This window comes from Erpetoichthys calabaricus, chromosome 12, assembly GCF_900747795.2.
Source record: "Erpetoichthys calabaricus chromosome 12, fErpCal1.3, whole genome shotgun sequence".
Lineage (NCBI taxonomy): Eukaryota > Metazoa > Chordata > Cladistia > Polypteriformes > Polypteridae > Erpetoichthys > Erpetoichthys calabaricus.
Window position 1 is genome coordinate 139,983,559 of NC_041405.2, and position 7,666 is coordinate 139,991,224.

Genomic DNA, 7,666 nt, shown 5'->3' on the forward strand with positions numbered 1-7,666 from the left:
GGTATTACTCTTCCACCAATGTAAACTGGCAGAGCACAAGGGCAAAAGTAGATAAAGTACCAGGAGGTGAAATCGTTGCCTTAAGATCAGCAGAACTCAAAGGTAGAAATCAAACTGTTGTGTAACAAAGCCCAATACACAAACCAAAGTCTTAGATCCTCCAAGCCAAGAATTCATCAAACCAGAAAGAACCAAAAAGGAGAAATGTCTGTAAAAGGTTTTACCCGCCCTGGATAAGGAGGGGACCACGGGAATGGAGCAAAGAGGCTCAAACCCATTGGGGCCTGTGGCTGCCGCCAGGGGGTGCCCCAAACATCATGGAGCCCAGGAGATCTGCACTTCTGCCACACTTGGGCCGGTGGAGGAAGGACCTTCCAGGGATGCCCAGAGTGCTTCCCGATGCTGGTGCGGCAACAAGGTGAATATAAAAGGGGCAGCCTTCCTACAGTCGGGGAGCGAGAGTTGGCTGCTGGAGTAGGACGACGCTCCAGCGAACAGAAGAGAGGCGGCCCATGGACATTGAAGGCTCGTGGAAGGGTGTTTTGGTGCTGGAAGCACTGTGTGTGTGCGGGACTTGGTGTAAATAAATGTGTGTGCTTTAGAACTGCCAGTGTGCATCTGGTTGTGTCTGGGCTAAACACCTCACAATATAAATTAATTATCATTTATTTTTAAATGTGATGCCATCTTGTTTCTGTTAGATGATACATTATTTGATGTATTACTGTAGAAGAACATTAGTACAACCTAAATGAGAACAGGCCATTCAGCCCAACAAAGCTCGCCAGTCCTATCCACTTATTTCTTCCAAAAAAACATCAGATTGAGTTTTGAAAGTCCCTAAAGTCTTATTGTCTACCACACTACTTGGTGGCTTTTTCCAAGTGTCTGTCGTTCTTTGTGTAAAGAAAAACTTCCTAATGTTTGTGCAAAATTTACCTTTAACAAGTTTCCAACTGTTCCCATGTTCTTGATGAACTCATTTTAAAGTCACAGTCTCGATCCACTGGACTAATTCCCTTCATAATTTTAAACACTTCAGTCAGGTCACCTCTTAATCTTCTTTTGTTTAAACTGTAAAGGCTCACCTCTTTTAATCTTTCCTAATAACTCATCCCCTGTAGCCCTGGAATCAGCCCTGTTGCTCTTCTCTGGACCTTTTCTAGCGCTGCTATGTCCTTTTTGTAGCCTGGAGACCAAAACTGCACACAGGACTCCAGATGAGGCCTCACCAGTGTGTTATAAAGGTTGAGCATAACCTCCTTGGATATAATGGGTTCCAAATTATCTGCTAATCCACCTATCTTGGTATCATCAGCAAACTTAATCAGCTTGTTACTTATATTCCTATCTAGATCATTCATATATATTAAAAATAGCAGCGGCCCTAGCACTGCCCCCTGTGGAACACCACTCTTAATGTCACGCAATTCTGATGAGGTTCCTCGCACCATCAACCTCGGCTTCCTGTGACTGAGCCAATTCTGCACCCATCCCACTTCTTTTAACTTGATGCCCAACCTCTCATGTGGCACCTTATCACGTACTTAGACACATCATCAGTGACAGAACCTGGCGTCATTGGGTGTTTCAGGTCTTTCGAACTACCATACACCCTTTTTCAGACATCCTAACTAAGGTAGATCGGGCCTCAGACTGTGTCCAAGTGGCTTACTACAGGCTCATGGTTCTCCTCTCTTCAGCCAGAGCCACCAGGAGTCTCTTTCTGCAGCTTCCAGGTTATTCCTGATAGCTCTTGCCCTGCTGGCCCTGATGATTCTAAGGGTTCCGTAGGCGTTCCATAAGGATTGCTCTGTAAACTCCCTGAACCCCACCTCTACAGGCAAGCACCTGGTTCTCCACCCTAACCATTGACCGCCCTCAAACAGGTCCTGGTAATTTGCCATCTTCCTCTCTCGGGTCTCCTCCATCCACTCCTTTCTTGGAGCCGTAAGCTCAAACAGGATGAGCTGTTTTGTGGCCTCTGAACGGATAAGGATGTCAGGTCTCAGTGTAGTCTGGATGATGTGAGATCGTATATGGTATGTTTTTCTAGGTTGACTGACATCACCCAATCCCATATTGTGTGTAGTGGACCGGTCTCACTGCGCTTTAATGGCTGTCTTGACTGCACTCCCTCTTTAATAAATGCTACCTCTTTGGTGGACACATGGAAACTTCTGCTGGTGTCTGTCCCCTTGCCAATCCCTCCTGTCACTGACCTGGGCATGTGATCATGTCGCCAGAGATATCGGCCCTCCCCAGAGCTTAAGATATGTTCCTGCGTTCCTTTCTCTGGACACAGGTAACAAGCTGGTGAATCTATCTTACCCCATAAGGAAAGGTTAGATGGGCTTGGTAGGACATCATAGACTCCCTGAATCAGGAACTTAATCCTACGGGGATCTCCCTTCCAGATGTTCTCCCAGGTGTTCTTCCGCTCCAAAACCTGCTCAAATCTCATCTGTGCTCCCTGCTTCTTCATGTTCTGTGTTTTCTTTCCTCCTCGATGGATGCTTGATGTTCCCCCATCACAAACTCACTTTCTTTTTCGTATGAGCAATGTTGTACATCTCTGTCACAACACCCCCAAGCTGAGCTCTGCCCTGGGCTACTCTTCCCACTATGACTTTGTGCTGAAGTCAGGCTTCTGCTTGTCTCATAGCTTCAGTTTCCTTCCACTTCCTCCCTGTCCCCCTGTCCTCACTGTGATCCTTGCACTGGCCATCTTTGGGTCACCTGACTCAGCTCACTCTAGTGACCATAAATTCCTCCTTCACTGAACTAAACGGGACCGTTACCTTGTTACTGTTGCCATTCAATGCCATACTGCTCAAGCTGCATGGCAGACCTAATCACCTCCGAAGATGGCTGCTGACCAATTGTTTAAAAACTTCCACTACCGTGACAGGTACCAAATAAACAAGGACCAAAGAATGCTTGGTAGGATCCCTTGCTGGTAGATCCAGGTCTTAACTTTTCTGGGAAGCCCAGATCTATCTATTGCCTTTAGCCATCCCTTCATCTTGTTTGTTAGCGTCTTTGATGGCTTCCGTGTCTTTTAGGCTACAGTTAAACACCTTACCTAAACTCTTCACTGGCCGCTTTGTTATTGATCAGTGGTGGCGAACCTATGGCACGCGTGCCAGAGGGAACACTCAGAGCCCTCTCTGTGGGCACGCGTGTTGTCGCCCCAGCACAGAGTTCGTTACTAGAAAGCCAGAGGAACGTGGGGCCTGGCTGATCTCCTCCCCCTCTCCACACACATCTGAGGACATTTCTCACATCACCCACCCCTCTGCCCAGGAGCCCAATGGGAGAGTTTCCTCCCTCCCCTGTCTGGGGTAAGGCAGGCGGCTCACATGCGGCATGAGGGTGCAGCACGGACAGCAGCCTGTTGAGTCACAGCAAAGGTGATTCCTGTGGTGGGGTTGGAGAGGAGCTAGGTTGGAGGGGATGTGGTATAGTGGGTCCACAGCTCAAAACTGAAAAGTCCAGTTTTAATAGATAATCGCCGCACTCACGGCTTAGGGGGGTGCTTGCTAGTGTGGCCGGAGTGGTTCCCGGGAGCATCGTGATGCGGGCAGTCCTCGCTTAAGTGCACAGGTTAGGAGTCGTCTGCATCTGTAATTGTTGCCGGGAGCTGCTAAACGCCACACCTGATCCACGTCCCCGTAATATACAATAGAAGCGAGAGGTGGATGGAAAGGGGGAAAAAAGAGAGAGAGAACGGGAATGGAGGTTAATGGGAAGACCTGCATGAAACACTTAGAAGGGATGACAAAGGACAGCACAGTTACTTCCATCCATCCATTTTTCAACCTGCTGAATCTGAACACAGGGTCACGGGGGTCTGCTGGAGCCAATCCCAGCCAACACAGGGCAGGAAACAATCCTGGGCAGGGTGCCAACCCACCGCAGGACACACACAAACACACCCACACACCAAGCACACACTAGGGCCAATTTAGAATCGCCAATCCACCTAACCTGCATGTCTTTGGACTGTGGGAGGAAACCGGAGCCCCCGGAGGAAACCCACGCAGACACGGGGAGAACATGCAAACTCCACGCAGGGAGGACCCGGGAATCGAACCCAGGTCCCCAGATCTCCCAGCTGCGAGGCAGCAGCGCTACCCACTGCGCCACCGTGCCGCCCGCACAGTTACTTCTGAAAATGAAATCCTTAAAGTGTGGAATTCTCTGCCAAATAATTTTAAGTCAATGAAAGCACTTGGGATTGCTTTCCTTACTTTGTTTGCATCATCTTAGGCTTGTGAGCAGCTGTTTTCAGCTTTGAATTATATCAGATCTGACACCAGAAACAGACTAACAGATGACCTGAGTGCTGCATGTGTTGCTCTCAAACTTACAAAGTATGAGCCAAGGTTAGACAAATTATCAACATGCATACAACAGTAAAAATCACATTAATTGTTCAAAAGCATGCCAAATGCAAACTTTTACCTTTCAATAAAAAGTTGTTTGTATCATTGAAAGCTCTGTTATTGTGTTTTTCTTTTAAGACATAAGATGTTAATGTATGAGTTGTTTTTTCAAAACTAAAACCTCAGTATTCAGGTTAAATTGCCGTGTTGGCACTTTGCGATAAATAAGTGGGTTTTGGGTTGCAGTTTGGGCATTCGGTCTGTAAAAGGTTCTCCATCACTGTTATAGATGGTATCTGTTTTCCTTTCCACTCTGAAGTGGAACTTAACTGTGGCCTTCACTTTCTTCAGCACCATTGATCTGGACTTTGCTGGCTTAAACCTCATGCGAGCCCGGGTCATTATACTCTTCAGTCCTTGTAAGGTCAATCTGGCTCCTGGAACTGCTGTCGTCGTCACTGTTAGATCGTCCATGTATGTCCTGATTGGTGGCTGCATTGTTCCTGTCTTGCTAATCAAGCCTCGGCATCTGCTGCCTTTATCAGCATATTTATAGACAGAGTGAAAAGAGTTGTGGAGATTGTGGAACCGGTGATAATTCCTACCTGCAGCTGGTGCTACTCAGATATCACTAGCCCTGAAAAGACCCTCATCCTGAAGTTACTATAATAATCCATGACAAGGTGTTTTATTTTCTCTGGGACACAGCATCTCTCGAGTGCCACTTTGTGTAGGATTGATCCAAACACAAAACCGTCAGGTCACATCTGCCTTCTCTGGCTGAGTCAGCATGCCTGTTTGCTCCAACCATCCTGGGACATTGGGAATACCTCCCTTCTGTACACTAGTGCTGATGTATCCATTACTCAACAGGAAGATGGAGAGACAGTGGGCCATGATGCTGAACAAGACCTTGCATTCAACGATGAGTAAGGTGATTGTGTGGAATTGATCGATATTCTCTGATCTTGCCTCTTTGGGTTTCCACACACCCTCAGCATACCTCCATGCCTCAGTAACTTTCCCTCTCCTCCAGATTTCCTTCAGGGCCTTCCAAAGTTAATAGCGTAGCTTTGGAAAGTTCCTACAGACCTTGTATGGTACCCCGCTTGGCCCTGGGGCAGAGCTTGCCCAAGCCTTCTTTACCACAGCTTCTACCTCACTTAGACTGGGCTCCTTAGGACTGAATTCTTACTTAGGTATTGGTGGATGCACTAATATGCTGCATGGCCCAAGAGCTTGGTCTTTCTTATGATCGTTACATGTCTGTGTCAGATATTCATCAATGCTGTCTTCAGTACTCTTCAGCTGGCCAGAACACTTTGATTCTAGGTGATGCTTGGTCAGATTAAAAGGGTTGGCCAAGAAAGCTGCTCACTTCCTTGCCCTCTTTTTTCTCCTCCTTCTGTTCCATTCTGTTCTCTGCATCGTGAAGAGTTTCTTTCTGAGTATTGGCCGAAGATCTGCCAGAGCTACTCTTTCTACCTTCCCTCCTGCCTTGAACCAGTTCTTGAGTGACTTCAGCTCCTTCCTTAGCTGCTGGATCCTTACTGCTCAATGATTCAAACTTTAAGTTCAGGGTGCTGTTTTGGAATTCTCTGTCCAGAACCTTTCTTGGGCAAAACAAGTGATAATTGTTGCCATTGTTTTCACTCCCTTACGAAAATGCTTCCAGCATTCTATCAACATCTCCTTCAAACTATTGCCACTCATTCTTCTTGCTGGATTGGGGCCATCAGAGCTTCGAACAATTGGTTCTCTTACCATGGGTTCAAGTGCCACATAGAGGTTCCTGGCGCAATGTGTTGACTCTGGCCCTGAAACCTCCTGTGGCTCACCAGGATTTGTTTTCTGTGCACTGTGACCTCGGCTCCTATGGCAAGCATCCCATCCTGGCTTGATGGATCTTCAAGCCTCTCTCGATCTTGCAGAGTTTTCCACAAGCACAAAACACGCTCTGTCATTTGACCGTAGCCCTTTGTTGTCAACTTTTTGTCCATCCAATTGGGGTGCTTATCCCCCCTCAATTTCCGGGCTCCCCTGGTGGGTATGTCTTCTTTAAAGGATCTGTAACTTGCGTTGGGTTGCCTCCTCTCAGAAGCTATTGTTAGAGATGCTGGCCCTTACCAACCTGACTGTTGGCTCTTCAACTGCCCGCTGACTCTCCAGCTGCCACCACTCTTTTAATGGACGCCAATCAGTCTTTCCGCAGTCTTTTTGCATCACTGGCAATTCCAGTATTTCAGTTTAATGACACAACATTTAATGCATGTACTGGAACATATCATCAATGACAGAACCTGGTGTCATTGGTGTCACCATTTTGTGCAAGGATGTGTATCCTAGTTGCTAGCTCTAGAATTCCTGTTAGCCTACGAAAAAACTCATAATCCCGGCCCACCTTAAATCCCTTCGCACCTCTCCATCAGCATCTTTTGTGTTGTAAATGTATCAATTAGCACATTTGTAGCATAGATAAGCACAGATGTACTTTGTGAGCATGCCCGTGTTGATCAAACAGAGGAAGCTCTGCAGCCTATTTGTGACTTTACGCTGTAGGAAGATAAGTAAATAAATCAAGGTAAATACATTCAATCAGGCTTATATATACAGTAAGTAACAAATACATGGTTTTCATATAAAGACCATCACAAAACATAATCACAAACTGGACTTTGCACGATACCTTGGTAAGCTCTGTAAGCCGTGCTGTTTCATTGAAGGACACGTGTGGGACAGACTGACTGGCAGGATGACGCCCGACCTCTTGCTGCATCCAAACGGTGCTATCTGTTGCCTTTACTCCTGGTGCAGCTGCGTTGTTCTTATATGTGAGTGGACATTTCTTGCGGGGAGGGCTTCTGTTCTCTTCCCCCAATGTAGAACCCTCGTCCTCCTCTGAGTTCACTCCACTATAGCACGTCTTTATTTGAAAACTGCAGTGTCAGATGGGGGGACGTGACTGACAGAATAAACGTGACTGACAGAATAAAACTGAAATAAAAGAAAAAAAGGCTAACCTTAACAAGTGCCATACATTTACACCGGCTGTTACAGACTTGAATCGAATGTATGTTTTTATTGTATAATAGTAACAATAAGAGCAGCTCACTACTCAAAATGTTTATTTTGGGAAACAGCCAGAATTGAACCTGTGAACCGATTGATTATGAGTCAGTAGTTCTTACCGATGTACTACCAAAGCAGTGCAGCTCTGTTTTTGAGTACAAGTGGTCTTCAGTCTTCACACATTATACACTTCATCAAAATTTTGTCAT

The 7,666-nt window shown here is 46.4% G+C and overlaps 1 pseudogene; it reads right to left on the bottom strand.

Annotated features, from left to right (window-relative positions):
- Positions 1-1,682: 1,682 nt before the first annotated feature.
- LOC114663171 (uncharacterized) lies at positions 1,683-6,352 on the bottom strand (annotated as a pseudogene).
- Between the last annotated feature and the right edge of the window lie 1,314 nt (positions 6,353-7,666).